Source organism: Oncorhynchus mykiss, chromosome 20 (assembly GCF_057628025.1).
Source record: "Oncorhynchus mykiss isolate SJ-2025 chromosome 20, ASM5762802v1, whole genome shotgun sequence".
Classification (NCBI taxonomy): Eukaryota; Metazoa; Chordata; class Actinopteri; order Salmoniformes; family Salmonidae; genus Oncorhynchus; species Oncorhynchus mykiss.
The window spans coordinates 22,295,661-22,312,222 of NC_143041.1; positions in this window are offsets into that span (position 1 = coordinate 22,295,661).

Below are 16,562 nucleotides of genomic sequence, written 5' to 3' on the forward strand. Positions count from 1 at the left end.
CCACTTCTTCCTGTGCCAGTGTCACCTGGAGCTGGAGAACTACAACGAGGCCATCGGCAACCTGCAGAGAGGTCAGGACCAACCCTCAAGGCCAGTTTCCTAGACACAGATTAAGTTTGGGCCTGTATTCACTAAGGGTCCGATTTAGGAAATTACGCCTTTCCTATATATTTTTTAGTAGTTGGTATTCAGAGTAACCTTATTAAGGTGCGTAACAGGCTTTGTAGGCGTGGTTCACTTGCGCACGCCAAATAAGTGTAATTGAACTGCTAGAAACCTTCCCACTGGCTGGCCAACAGATGTTCTCGTGGAGTTTTTATTCAATAGGGTTTTCAGTACATTTGTCTTAATAAGTCATCCCTTTAAATACAGTACACCTTTTCACTTTGGTTTTTGTCAACAGACTCAATAGAATATATTGAGAGAACGGGTTCAGAATATTATGGATCAATGAAGGAAAGATATCTAAATATATGCATATTTGTCTCCGTTTCAACACCAGTTGGTAGATTTAAAAAAAATACTCTGATCTTGTAGGTTATTTAGGGTTAGGAAAGTATTTACGAATCATAAAAAAATAGCTTGGAGAGCCTTTCGGCACGAAAGAAAGTAAACAGTGGTTTGATTCATTCTAAAAATTGCCACACTCACCTATTTAACCTGTGGTAATGTTGGAATATTTGTGTACATAGAGAATAGTGTACAATAGCTATACCCACATCTATTGCCTGCACCAACCATGGAACAGGGTGATGACACAGCCAAGTATGGTCCCATACATCGGGTTCAAACTGCTGTCATAATCAGTGTTCCGCTCCATAAACGATTTAATTAGCCTTTTATTTTTTTATGTTATCAATTGTTACTAATGATCCTTAGCAATAGCCACATGGCCGTGACGGCGTTTACAGAGGAAGCAAATAAAGGTAAACCAAACTTAGGTTAGGTTATACCTACTGAAGGGAACTAATAGTAAATTGGCAGTTGAATAAGTGTTGTTATTATGCCTACTCACAGTCGATACTGATAGTGGTTAATATTTAACATGATAGAAATAGGAGACAAAGTCGGGGTAGCCTATAATTAAGACATTCAAGAGTGTCCATCCCTGCAAGTTAAAAGGCCGTACAATTGAAATTCTGCATAATGGCACGGCATTTCATAAACATAAGTTGATATGCTTTAGTTTTCTGCCATATGACTGGCACCTTTGTTTATAAGGTCAAATATATTTACAATTTACATTTAAACAATTTATATTTACAATTTTCTTATCCAAAAAAATATTACTAATTTACCTAGCTATTATCAAGCTGCAAATTATGGTGCTTGGACAATGGTGTTATTGCAATCGGAAAAAATAAAGTAGATGATTTTTCCACTTGGAGTCGATAGATTTGCTGGACCATATTCATGGTTTCCTCATGCGTGAAGGTGGTGGAATTAGAGAATTAAGGCATGGTCAGAATACGTCTTTTCATTAGACATCTCTGCCACACATTAATTTATTCAATCTCCTCCCAAAATGATTAGCAGGCGAATAGCATGCTATTCATGCTTAAATTCGTCACAATAGGCATGGAGAGAAGTGCATAGAAAGGGAATTGCGTTCCAAATACGCATGCTTAACTCGAGCCGGAATCAGGCACAGTGTCCCAGTGTGTAATGAATACAGTCTTGAACAGTCTTTTTATGCTTCCTTCATTAGGAAAGTTCAGACTTTTTCACTTTTTCAAAATTGTATTACTTTACAGCCTTATTCTAAAATGGATTAAAACAATTTAAACTCAATCTACACACATCCCCATAATGTCACACCTTTTTAAAATAAATATTTTTTTGTAAATATATCACATTTATTTAAGTGTTCAGACCCTTTACTCAGTACTTTGTTGTGAAGTACCTTTGGCAGTGATTACATCCTTCTTGGGTATGACACTACAAGCTTGGCACACCTGTATTTGGGGGACTTTATCCCATTCTTCTCTGCAGATCCTCTCAAGGTGTCAGGTTGGATGGGGTGCATTGCTGAACAGCTTTTTTCAGGTCTCTCCAGAGATGTTTGATCGAGTTCAAATCCGGGCTGGGCCACTCAAGGACATTGAGACTTGTCCCGAAGCCACCCCTGCGTTTTCTTGGCTGTGTGCGTAGGGTCGTTGTCCTGTTGGAAGGTGAACCTTTGCCCCAGTTTGAGGCCCGGAGCGCTCTGGAGTAGGTTTTCATCAAGGATCTCTCTGTACTTTGCTCCATTCATCTTTCTCTCGATCCTGACTAGTCTCCCAGTCCCTGCTGTTGAAAAACCTCTCCACAGAACTATGCTGCCATCACCATGCTTCACTGTAGGGATGATTTTGGCTAGGTGATGAGCAGTGCCTGGTTTCCTCCAGACATGACACTTGGCATTCAGGCCAAATAGTTCAATCTTGGTTTCATCAGCCCAGAAAATATTGTTTCTCATGTCTGAGAGGCCTTCAAGTTGTAGAACTACCTCAAGGATGATCAATGGAAACAGGATGCACCTCAGCTCAATTTCGAGTATCATAGCAAATGGTCTGAATACTTATGTAAATAAGGTATTTCTGTTTTTGCAAACATTTCTAAACCTGTTTTTGTTGTGTCATTATGGGGTGTTGTGTGTAGATTGAGGGGAAAAATGTATTAATATATTGTTAGAGTTACGCTGTAACATAACAATGTGGAAAAAGTGAAGGGGTCTGAATACTTTCTGAATGCACTGTAGATGTGCAGTATTGGGTCGAGTGCAATTTATAATGCTGTCAACATTCTAACTATACCCAGTACTAGGCATCTCTGAGGCAGTATTACTGTTTTCAATGGACTACATTCATGTCTGGACCTTTTCTGTCGGCAGCTTACAATCTGGCCAAGGAGCAGAGACTGAACTTTGGAGACGACATCCCGAGTGCCCTGCGGGTCGCTAAGAAGAAGCGCTGGAATAGCATTGAGGAGAAGCGCATCAACCAGGAGAACAAGCTGCATGCACACCAAACTTATCCTAGCAGAGAAGGAGAGGTGAGGGAGGGACCGGGAGCTAGGCTTTTGGGCAGATAATCATACTAGTGTATGAGCAAAATGTCTGCACTGATATTCCTAAATTTTGGCCCATTCCACCTGACAGCTGGTGTAACTGAGTCAGGTTTGTCGGCCTCTTTGCTCGCACACGCTTTTTCAGTTCTGCCCACAAATGTTCTATAGGATTGATGTCAGGGCTCTGTGATGACAACTCCAATACCTTGACTTTGTTGTCCTTATGCCATTTTTCCACAACTTTTTCGGTCCGAGAACCTTCTAGAGCCACGTACCTCACCACGCACTATCGACCTGAGGTCTAGAACAGGTTTCTAAAGTTTCGTAACTCTAGGTCTGACGGTTCTTTTTTAGCTCGAACAAAGCTAACTAATGAAGGCAGTGTATGTCTCTACGCACCCCAATGTGTCCCTCCTTCCAAGCTGTGCTTGTGTGTGATTTAGTTTTTCTTTGACATTTTATGGGAAAAATGACTGATTTACAGTTCATGGGGGTTGCCTAATCACACAAATTAAGTTTTGGAAAGATCTGACTTTTTTAACCCTTTGAAACAGCCCCTGTGACACCAATTATGGCACTTCCGGTTGGCACAGGAAGCTATAGGTAAACACATATCCTCATTGGGGTATGCCTTTACAGAATCCTGAGTTTTAAATGTTTATGTTAAGAACTGACCGATTTACACAGGGTTGAATGCACTATTTATCACAAACTGCTGGTTGGGTATGGAAAAACACGTTTAGGGTGATTTTAACCACTTCCGGTTGCTTCAGGAAGCTTAGAATCGACACAGGTAGACCTCATAGTGTCCTGATGGACTGTCATTGAAGACAGGTTCATAAGGCATTCATAACCCACATAGGCTTCAGGTTGACTTTAGAGGAGCAGGCAATGTATTCCTATGGGGAGAGATGTCGTTGTAATCTGTGAGATCAAAAAAAAACGGTTTTACTGTTAAGGGTTAAAGCCACACGGTCAAGGTTAGGCTTGCACAGATCGGGAGGACCTCAGGAGCGTACCTGAGGTCGAATTGTGCTTCTCACCCTAACGGTTCTCTCACTGTCACCCAAAAGCAAATGACATTTAGGGCCAGGCTTCATTTTGGGCCTACTTTTTTCACGGTCGCTGCACTCAGAGCGAGCTACGGTCAAGCAGGGCATCTCGTTGAACTCGGAACGGCCTAGAGAATATGGAAATGCCATTGCAGGCTCTGTGTGTCTTTAAGCACCGCACTTTGTCACTCCATCCTTGCTGTGTGTGTGTGTGTGTGTGAGAGAGCTTTTCTTTGACATCTGTTGGGAGAAATGACTGACTTACAGTTCATGGGGGTTGCCTAATCACACATATGAAGTTTTGAAAAGATCTGACATTTTTAACCCTTGGAAACAGCACCTATGACACCATTTTAAGACACTTCCGGTTTACACAGGAAGCTGAAAGTGAACACATGGGGTAGGCAATTATAGAATTTTGAGTTTTAAGTCTTTATGTTAAGAACTGACTTATTTACGGAGTGTTTAGTGAGTGTGTTATTTCAGAAAATCACAGAAATCTCGTAGAACTCCGAAGCACACTTTAAAAAGATTTGTATGAACACGCTGCAATTGGATCTGTAACTGTTTAAAAAAATATATATATATTTTTGAACATCACCAATTTGACATTGTACGAATTCTCTTAAATGACGATAGATAAAGGCAGGTTCTTTTTTTATTGACACCGGAGGTTCCTTGACTTTGACGTGAAGCGGAAAAATTATTGCTCTATTTTCATTTTGGACCTTTAATCCCAGAAAAATGGCCATAACTCAAAAACCGTTGAGGTCTAGACGCCATCTTGTTCGGGGCCAACTGCCCATTATGCCAAACCTATGCTCACCAAGTTTCGTCTTCAAAGTCTTTTCCGTTTTGGAGATAAGGCCACACATCGTGTTTTGTACATTTGCAATATGATTCGCACTAGCGACTCCTGTGGCGGGACGGGTGCAGTGCATGCTAACCAGGTTGCCAGGTGCACACACGTGGCACCTCCGAAACATTGGTGCGGCTGGCTTCCAGGTTGGATGTGCGCTGTGTTTAAAAGCAGTGCGGCTTGGTTGGGTTGTGTTTCAGAGGACGCATGGCTTTCGACCTTCGTCTCTCCCGAGCCCGTATGGGAGTTGTAGCGATGAGACAAGATAGTAACTACTAACAATTGGATACCATGAAATTGGGGGAAAAAAGGGGGTAAAAAACAACAACATAACTTCCAAAAGTTTTCAACCACTTTTCGTGAACATGAGAATATTTCTACCATTAAACTACTACACGATTTTGTGTACTTTACTCAGAAAATATCCTTTTAGTCAGATTTCCAACATTGGTGATTAATATGATATAATATGACTTTTGAGGCAATTTCTACAGAAACACTACTAAAGGACAGAATGGAGGTATAACTTGTAGAATTTCAACCATGAGATCTTTTTCAATAATAATAGAAATAATTGTATGTATTTTACTCACAAAATATCATTTTAGTCAGTTATCCAACATTGGTGATTAACATTAGGCAATTTCTATCATAAAATTACAACACAACTGAAATGAAGTGCCATTTGGAGAATTTCAACCTCGGAGATCTTTTATAATATTTGAGGAAATCAATTTTACGTATTTTAACAGGCAAAGCATAATTTCCAAAATATTTCAAACACTTTGGGAAATGCGTGCCTCTAGTGAAATTGCATGTTTGGATAGCGCGCCGAGGTGATCGTGCGGCAGAGTCGATTTCCGCGCTTATAAACGCAGGGTCGTTACAGTATTTTATCAGCAAAACATAATTTCCTAAATATTTCAAACACTTGATGTTAACATGATGTAATATGACCTTGAGGCAATTTCTACCATAAAACGAATAATGGTAAGGATTGGTTTTGGGGTATTGGTAACTTTTTTGTTATTGAATCTTACCTCGCGGTGCTCCGTCGTATATCCGACGTCAGCATGACAACAAACTAGCTAGCTCTTAGCTCTGTTATAGTATAGTTACAGTTCAATGGGAAAAGCAAATCAATTAAGACTTGAAATTGAAATATACTGGCACATCAATTGTCTGTATATGAAATTAATTTGAAAGGGTGAGGTTAAAGATGTTTGTTTTTGTGTGTAGTTCACCACTAATCGGTAGCTAGGTAACGTTAGTTTAATAACCAAAATTTGAGTTAGGCTAGCTGTTAGCTAACGCTTGACTTTATCATCATGAGATAACGTTACATTAGACATACATGTGGCTAAATCATTGGGTGAAGAGGCGTATTCTGGAGGGGGAGTTCTGTTAGGAGCCGTGACGTTCGTTCTGAACATTAAAAAAGCATCGCTAGCGATATGTTTTTGGAGGCGTAATGACCTTATCTTTCATATCCGTGATAACCCATTTTCAAAAAACTCAAATGTAAATTGATACACAGCTTTATAGGGCTGGGGTTCCCACACGGCCATATTTCCATCTCACAGCGCTTATTTACGGAAGACAGAGTGGACTACCTGAGCTTATTAGCAATCTGTTTCTCCGAATACGCCTGCTGTGTGAAGACAGACGCCACAAACGTGTTGTTACTGAAAAATACTGTTCTGTGTTAACCGGTTAAGACCGTGTACAGTAGGTGTGTATTTTTTTCATTAGTGAAATTATTTTGATGTGATATGAACCTAGAGGGATTTATTTCAAGAACCGTAACGTTACTGCAACTGAGAATCGATTCACGTTTAGATGGCTTCCAGAGCTAATTCTCCCTTTAAATATAACATGTACCTAAGGTCATTGGACAAAGGAGTAACGCTAGGCTAATTTTACTCCACTATTGGGCTAGCGTTAGCATCGTTGCATTGTAGCAGACGTTTGACTCAGTAAACCATATCAGCAAACCAATGGGGAAAGTCCACGGTCTTTGCCAACGCAACTAGCTAGCTAGCTACCTTGTTTTGTGTAGTGACACAGGGACTGAGGGAGGGCGCAACGTCAGCCATTAGCTAGTTAGCGTAGTTTTGACATACAGTCCTTTCAGTGTGGTCATGGCCAGGTGATGTGCCCGATAATGACTGGTTTTAATGCGTCTCAAACATTGACTTCAGCATCTTAGTTGCACAACCATATGTTGATGCATAACTAGCTAGCCAGTGAAATGTGAGGGCTCAATGTATGAGTTGCAACAGCACCTCACCACACGCAGCAGCAACGCATCGACTGTTGCTGATGCTGCCTATCTTTCTTTTCTAGTTTGTGAGAAGACAAAGAACAGGGCCATTCTTTCACCTGACAGCTAGCCAGCCGGAGAGACTGGGAACAGGATAGGGAAACAGTGCGCAGCGGGCGCTGGAGAGCCACCAGAGAAGATGGCTAGCAGCCCAGAGAAGAGTTCCACAGCACAGGAGCTGAAGGAGCAGGGCAACCGACTGTTCCTCTGCCGCAAGTACCAGGAAGCTGCCACCTGCTACAGCAAAACCATAGTGAGTAGCAAGCTACTGCTCTTAAGGGGAATGATGATGTAAAATGTCTACACCTTTTCAGATGACTGAAAGTCTATATGATATGAGATATTGACACTGTCCTATTCACCTACTCTGAATAGATGTCAGAATAGAAGTAGCTTGGTCTGATGCACTCTTACAAAAATAGCTTGTGCAATATGTAGGTCTAATAACGTGCGTGGTTGCACCTGTGTGTGTGTGTGTGTATATACATCTTGCCAACAGAACCGTAACCCCTCAGTGGCGGTGTACTACACCAACCGTACTCTGTGCCAAGTGAAGCTGCAAGCAGAACGACAAAGCCCTGGCGGACTGCAAGCACGCGCTGGAACTGGACCCCCATTCTGTCAAAGCCCACTTCTTCCTGTGCCAGTGTCACCTGGAGCTGGAGAACTACAACGAGGCCATCGGCAACCTGCAGAGAGGTCAGGACCAACCCTCAAGGCCAGTTTCCTAGACACAGATTAAGTTTGGGCCTGTATTCACTAAGGGTCCGATTTAGGAAATTACGCCTTTCCTATATATTTTTTAGTAGTTGGTATTCAGAGTAACCTTATGAAGGTGCGTAACAGGCTTTGTAGGCGTGGTTCACTAGCGCACGCCAAATTAGTGTAATTGAACTGCTAGAAACCTTCCCACTGGCTGGCCAACAGATGTTCTCGTGGAGTTTTTATTCAATAGGGTTTTCAGTACATTTGTCTTAATAAGTCATCCCTTTAAATACAGTACACCTTTTCACTTTGGTTTTTGTCAACAGACTCAATAGAATATATTGAGAGAACGGGTTCAGAATATTATGGATCAATGAAGGAAAGATATCTAAATATATGCATATTTGTCTCCGTTTCAACACCAGTTGGTAGATTAAAAAAAAATACTCTGATCTTGTAGGTTATTTAGGGTTAGGAAAGTATTTACGAATCATAAAAAAATAGCTTGGAGAGCCTTTCGGCACGAAAGAAAGTAAACAGTGGTTTGATTCATTCTAAAAATTGCCACACTCACCTATTTAACCTGTGGTAATGTTGGAATATTTGTGTACATAGAGAATAGTGTACAATAGCTATACCCACATCTATTGCCTGCACCAACCATGGAACAGGGTGATGACACAGCCAAGTATGGTCCCATACATCGGGTTCAAACTGCTGTCATAATCAGTGTTCCGCTCCATAAACGATTTAATTAGCCTTTTATTTTTTTATGTTATCAATTGTTACTAATGATCCTTAGCAATAGCCACATGGCCGTGACGGCGTTTACAGAGGAAGCAAATAAAGGTAAACCAAACTTAGGTTAGGTTATACCTACTGAAGGGAACTAATAGTAAATTGGCAGTTGAATAAGTGTTGTTATTATGCCTACTCACAGTCGATACTGATAGTGGTTAATATTTAACATGATAGAAATAGGAGACAAAGTCGGGGTAGCCTATAATTAAGACATTCAAGAGTGTCCATCCCTGCAAGTTAAAAGGCCGTACAATTGAAATTCTGCATAATGGCACGGCATTTCATAAACATAAGTTGATATGCTTTAGTTTTCTGCCATATGACTGGCACCTTTGTTTATAAGGTCAAATATATTTACAATTTACATTTAAACAATTTATATTTACAATTTTCTTATCCTAAAAAATATTACTAATTTACCTAGCTATTATCAAGCTGCAAATTATGGTGCTTGGACAATGGTGTTATTGCAATCGGAAAAAATAAAGTAGATGATTTTTCCACTTGGAGTCGATAGATTTGCTGGACCATATTCATGGTTTCCTCATGCGTGAAGGTGGTGGAATTAGAGAATTAAGGCATGGTCAGAATACGTCTTTTCATTAGACATCTCTGCCACACATGAATTTATTCAATCTCCTCCCAAAATGATTAGCAGGCGAATAGCATGCTATTCATGCTTAAATTCGTCACAATAGGCATGGAGAGAAGTGCATAGAAAGGGAATTGCGTTCCAAATACGCATGCTTAACTTGAGCCGGAATCAGGCACAGTGTCCCAGTGTGTAATGAATACAGTCTTGAACAGTCTTTTTATGCTTCCTTCATTAGGAAAGTTCAGACTTTTTCACTTTTTCAAAATTGTATTACTTTACAGCCTTATTCTAAAATGGATTAAAACAATTTAAACTCAATCTACACACATCCCCATAATGTCACACCTTTTTAAAATCTATATTTTTTTGTAAATATATCACATTTATTTAAGTGTTCAGACCCTTTACTCAGTACTTTGTTGTGAAGTACCTTTGGCAGTGATTACATCCTTCTTGGGTATGACACTACAAGCTTGGCACACCTGTATTTGGGGGACTTTATCCCATTCTTCTCTGCAGATCCTCTCAAGGTCTCAGGTTGGATGGGGGTGCATTGCTGAACAGCTTTTTTCAGGTCTCTCCAGAGATGTTTGATCGAGTTCAAATCCGGGCTGGGCCACTCAATTGAGACTTGTCACGAAGCCACCCCTGCGTTTTCTTGGCTGTGTGCGTAGGGTCGTTGTCCTGTTGGAAGGTGAACCTTTGCCCCAGTTTGAGGCCCGGAGCGCTCTGGAGTAGGTTTTCATCAAGGATCTCTCTGTACTTTGCTCCATTCATCTTTCTCTCGATCCTGACTAGTCTCCCAGTCCCTGCTGTTGAAAAACCTCTCCACAGAACTATGCTGCCATCACCATGCTTCACTGTAGGGATGATTTTGGCTAGGTGATGAGCAGTGCCTGGTTTCCTCCAGACATGACACTTGGCATTCAGGCCAAATAGTTCAATCTTGGTTTCATCAGCCCAGAAAATATTGTTTCTCATGTCTGAGAGGCCTTCAAGTTGTAGAACTACCTCAAGGATGATCAATGGAAACAGGATGCACCTCAGCTCAATTTCGAGTATCATAGCAAATGGTCTGAATACTTATGTAAATAAGGTATTTCTGTTTTTGCAAACATTTCTAAACCTGTTTTTGTTGTGTCATTATGAGGTGTTGTGTGTAGATTGAGGGGAAAAATGTATTAATATATTGTTAGAGTTACGCTGTAACATAACAATGTGGAAAAAGTGAAGGGGTCTGAATACTTTCTGAATGCACTGTAGATGTGCAGTATTGGGTCGAGTGCAATTTATAATGCTGTCAACATTCTAACTATACCCAGTACTAGGCATCTCTGAGGCAGTATTACTGTTTTCAATGGACTACATTCATGTCTGGACCTTTTCTGTCGGCAGCTTACAATCTGGCCAAGGAGCAGAGACTGAACTTTGGAGACGACATCCCGAGTGCCCTGCGGGTCGCTAAGAAGAAGCGCTGGAATAGCATTGAGGAGAAGCGCATCAACCAGGAGAACAAGCTGCATGCATATCTCACCAAACTTATCCTAGCAGAGAAGGAGAGGTGAGGGAGGGACCGGGAGCTAGGCTTTTGGGCAGATAATCATACTAGTGTATGAGCAAAATGTCTGCACTGATATTCCTAAATTTTGGCCCATTCCACCTGACAGCTGGTGTAACTGAGTCAGGTTTGTCGGCCTCTTTGCTCGCACACGCTTTTTTAGTTCTGCCCACAAATGTTCTATAGGATTGAGGTCAGGGCTCTGTGATGACAAAAAAAAATGACTGATTTACAGTTCATGGGGGTTGCCTAATCACACAAATGAAGTTTTGGAAAGATCTGACTTTTTTAACCCTTTGAAACAGCCCCTGTGACACCAATTATGGCACTTCCGGTTGGCACAGGAAGCTATAGGTAAACACATATCCTCATTGGGGTATGCCTTTACAGAATCCTGAGTTTTAAGTGTTTATGTTAAGAACTGACCGATTTACACAGGGTTGAATGCACTATTTATCACAAACTGCTGGTTGGGTATGGAAAAACACGTTTAGGGTCATTGTCATTGTCATTGAAGACAGGTTCATAAGGCATTCATAACCCACATAGGCTTCAGGTTGACTTTAGAGGAGCAGGCAATGTATTCCTATGGGGAGAGATGTCGTTGTAATCTGTGAGATCAAAAAAAAACGGTTTTACTGTTAAGGGTTAAAGCCACACGGTCAAGGTTAGGCTTGCACAGATCGGGAGGACCTCAGGAGCGTACCTGAGGTCGAATTGTGCTTCTCACCCTAACGGTTCTCTCACTGTCACCCAAAAGCAAATGACATTTAGGGCCAGGCTTCATTTTGGGCCTACTTTTTTCACGGTCGCTGCACTCAGAGCGAGCTACGGTCAAGCAGGGCATCTCGTTGAACTCGGAACGGCCTAGAGAATATGGAAATGCCATTGCAGGCTCTGTGTGTCTTTAAGCACCGCACTTTGTCACTCCATCCTTGCTGTGTGTGTGTGTGTGTGTGAGAGAGCTTTTCTTTGACATCTGTTGGGAGAAATGACTGACTTACAGTTCATGGGGGTTGCCTAATCACACATATGAAGTTTTGAAAAGATCTGACATTTTTAACCCTTGGAAACAGCACCTATGACACCATTTTAAGACACTTCCGGTTTACACAGGAAGCTGAAAGTGAACACATGGGGTAGGCAATTATAGAATTTTGAGTTTTAAGTCTTTATGTTAAGAACTGACTTATTTACGGAGTGTTTAGTGAGTGTGTTATTTCAGAAAATCACAGAAATCTCGTAGAACTCCGAAGCACACTTTAAAAAGATTTGTATGAACACGCTGCAATTGGATCTGTAACTGTTTAAAAAAAAAAAAACTATTTTTGAACATCACCAATTTGACATTGTACGAATTCTCTTAAATGACGATAGATAAAGGCAGGTTCTTTTTTTATTGACACCGGAGGTTCCTTGACTTTGACGTGAAGCGGAAAAATTATTGCTCTATTTTCATATTGGACCTTTAATCCCAGAAAAATGGCCATAACTCAAAAAACGTTGAGGTCTAGACGCCATCTTGTTCGGGGCCAACTGCCCATTATGCCAAACCTATGCTCACCAAGTTTCGTCTTCAAAGTCTTTTCCGTTTTGGAGATAAGGCCACACATCGTGTTTTGTACATTTGCAATATGATTCGCACTAGCGACTCCTGTGGCGGGACGGGTGCAGTGCATGCTAACCAGGTTGCCAGGTGCACACACGTGGCACCTCCGAAACATTGGTGCGGCTGGCTTCCAGGTTGGATGTGCGCTGTGTTTAAAAGCAGTGCGGCTTGGTTGGGTTGTGTTTCAGAGGACGCATGGCTTTCGACCTTCGTCTCTCCCGAGCCCGTATGGGAGTTGTAGCGATGAGACAAGATAGTAACTACTAACAATTGGATACCATGAAATTGGGGGAAAAAAGGGGGTAAAAAACAACAACATAACTTCCAAAAGTTTTCAACCACTTTTCGTGAACATGAGAATATTTCTACCATTAAACTACTACACGATTTTGTGTACTTTACTCAGAAAATATCCTTTTAGTCAGATTTCCAACATTGGTGATTAACATGATATAATATGACTTTTGAGGCAATTTCTACAGAAACACTACTAAAGGACAGAATGGAGGTATAACTTGTAGAATTTCAACCATGAGATCTTTTTCAATAATAATATAAATAATTGTATGTATTTTACTCACAAAATATCATTTTAGTCAGTTATCCAACATTGGTGATTAACATTAGGCAATTTCTATCATAAAATTACAACACAACTGAAATGAAGTGCCATTTGGAGAATTTCAACCTCGGAGATCTTTTATAATATTTGAGGAAATCAATTTTACGTATTTTAACAGGCAAAGCATAATTTCCAAAATATTTCAAACACTTTGGGAAATGCGTGCCTCTAGTGAAATTGCATGTTTGGATAGCGCGCCGAGGTGATCGTGCGGCAGAGTCGATTTCCGCGCTTATAAACGCAGGGTCGTTACAGTATTTTATCAGCAAAACATAATTTCCTAAATATTTCAAACACTTGATGTTAACATGATGTAATATGACCTTGAGGCAATTTCTACCATAAAACGAATAATGGTAAGGATTGGTTTTGGGGTATTGGTAACTTTTTTGTTATTGAATCTTACTTCGCGGTGCTCCGTCGTATATCCGACGTCAGCATGACAACAAACTAGCTAGCTCTTAGCTCTGTTATAGTATAGTTACAGTTCAATGGGAAAAGCAAATCAATTAAGACTTGAAATTGAAATATACTGGCACATCAATTGTCTGTATATGAAATTAATTTGAAAGGGTGAGGTTAAAGATGTTTGTTTTTGTGTGTAGTTCACCACTAATCGGTAGCTAGGTAACGTTAGTTTAATAACCAACATTTGAGTTAGGCTAGCTGTTAGCTAACGCTTGACTTTATCATCATGAGATAACGTTACATTAGACATACATGTGGCTAAATCATTGGGTGAAGAGGCGTATTCTGGAGGGGGAGTTCTGTTAGGAGCCGTGACGTTCGTTCTGAACATTAAAAAAGCATCGCTAGCGATATGTTTTTGGAGGCGTAATGACCTTATCTTTCATATCCGTGATAACCCATTTTCAAAAAACTCAAATGTAAATTGATACACAGCTTTATAGGGCTGGGGTTCCCACACGGCCATATTTCCATCTCACAGCGCTTATTTACGGAAGACAGAGTGGACTACCTGAGCTTATTAGCAATCTGTTTCTCCGAATACGCCTGCTGTGTGAAGACAGACGCCACAAACGTGTTGTTACTGAAAAATACTGTTCTGTGTTAACCGGTTAAGACCGTGTACAGTAGGTGTGTATTTTTTTCATTAGTGAAATTATTTTGATGTGATATGAACCTAGAGGGATTTATTTCAAGAACCGTAACGTTACTGCAACTGAGAATCGATTCACGTTTAGATGGCTTCCAGAGCTAATTCTCCCTTTAAATATAACATGTACCTAAGGTCATTGGACAAAGGAGTAACGCTAGGCTAATTTTACTCCACTATTGGGCTAGCGTTAGCATCGTTGCATTGTAGCAGACGTTTGACTCAGTAAACCATATCAGCAAACCAATGGGGAAAGTCCACGGTCTTTGCCAACGCAACTAGCTAGCTAGCTACCTTGTTTTGTGTAGTGACACAGGGACTGAGGGAGGGCGCAACGTCAGCCATTAGCTAGTTAGCGTAGTTTTGACATACAGTCCTTTCAGTGTGGTCATGGCCAGGTGATGTGCCCGATAATGACTGGTTTTAATGCGTCTCAAACATTGACTTCAGCATCTTAGTTGCACAACCATATGTTGATGCATAACTAGCTAGCCAGTGAAATGTGAGGGCTCAATGTATGAGTTGCAACAGCACCTCACCACACGCAGCAGCAACGCATCGACTGTTGCTGATGCTGCCTATCTTTCTTTTCTAGTTTGTGAGAAGACAAAGAACAGGGCCATTCTTTCACCTGACAGCTAGCCAGCCGGAGAGACTGGGAACAGGATAGGGAAACAGTGCGCAGTGGGCGCTGGAGAGCCACCAGAGAAGATGGCTAGCAGCCCAGAGAAGAGTTCCACAGCACAGGAGCTGAAGGAGCAGGGCAACCGACTGTTCCTCTGCCGCAAGTACCAGGAAGCTGCCACCTGCTACAGCAAAACCATAGTGAGTAGCAAGCTACTGCTCTTAAGGGGAATGATGATGTAAAATGTCTACACCTTTTCAGATGACTGAAAGTCTATATGATATGAGATATTGACACTGTCCTATTCACCTACTCTGAATAGATGTCAGAATAGAAGTAGCTTGGTCTGATGCACTCTTACAAAAATAGCTTGTGCAATATGTAGGTCTAATAACGTGCGTGGTTGCACCTGTGTGTGTGTGTGTGTATATACATCTTGCCAACAGAACCGTAACCCCTCAGTGGCGGTGTACTACACCAACCGTACTCTGTGCCAAGTGAAGCTGCAAGCAGAACGACAAAGCCCTGGCGGACTGCAAGCACGCGCTGGAACTGGACCCCCATTCTGTCAAAGCCCACTTCTTCCTGTGCCAGTGTCACCTGGAGCTGGAGAACTACAACGAGGCCATCGGCAACCTGCAGAGAGGTCAGGACCAACCCTCAAGGCCAGTTTCCTAGACACAGATTAAGTTTGGGCCTGTATTCACTAAGGGTCCGATTTATGACGCCTTTCCTATATATTTTTTAGTAGTTGGTATTCAGAGTAACCTTATGAAGGTGCGTAACAGGCTTTGTAGGCGTGGTTCACTAGCGCACGCCAAATTAGTGTAATTGAACTGCTAGAAACCTTCCCACTGGCTGGCCAACAGATGTTCTCGTGGAGTTTTTATTCAATAGGGTTTTCAGTACATTTGTCTTAATAAGTCATCCCTTTAAATACAGTACACCTTTTCACTTTGGTTTTTGTCAACAGACTCAATAGAATATATTGAGAGAACGGGTTCAGAATATTATGGATCAATGAAGGAAAGATATCTAAATATATGCATATTTGTCTCCGTTTCAACACCAGTTGGTAGATTAAAAAAAAATACTCTGATCTTGTAGGTTATTTAGGGTTAGGAAAGTATTTACGAATCATAAAAAAATAGCTTGGAGAGCCTTTCGGCACGAAAGAAAGTAAACAGTGGTTTGATTCATTCTAAAAATTGCCACACTCACCTATTTAACCTGTGGTAATGTTGGAATATTTGTGTACATAGAGAATAGTGTACAATAGCTATACCCACATCTATTGCCTGCACCAACCATGGAACAGGGTGATGACACAGCCAAGTATGGTCCCATACATCGGGTTCAAACTGCTGTCATAATCAGTGTTCCGCTCCATAAACGATTTAATTAGCCTTTTATTTTTTTATGTTATCAATTGTTACTAATGATCCTTAGCAATAGCCACATGGCCGTGACGGCGTTTACAGAGGAAGCAAATAAAGGTAAACCAAACTTAGGTTAGGTTATACCTACTGAAGGGAACTAATAGTAAATTGGCAGTTGAATAAGTGTTGTTATTATGCCTACTCACAGTCGATACTGATAGTGGTTAATATTTAACATGATAGAAATAGGAGACAAAGTCGGGGTAGCC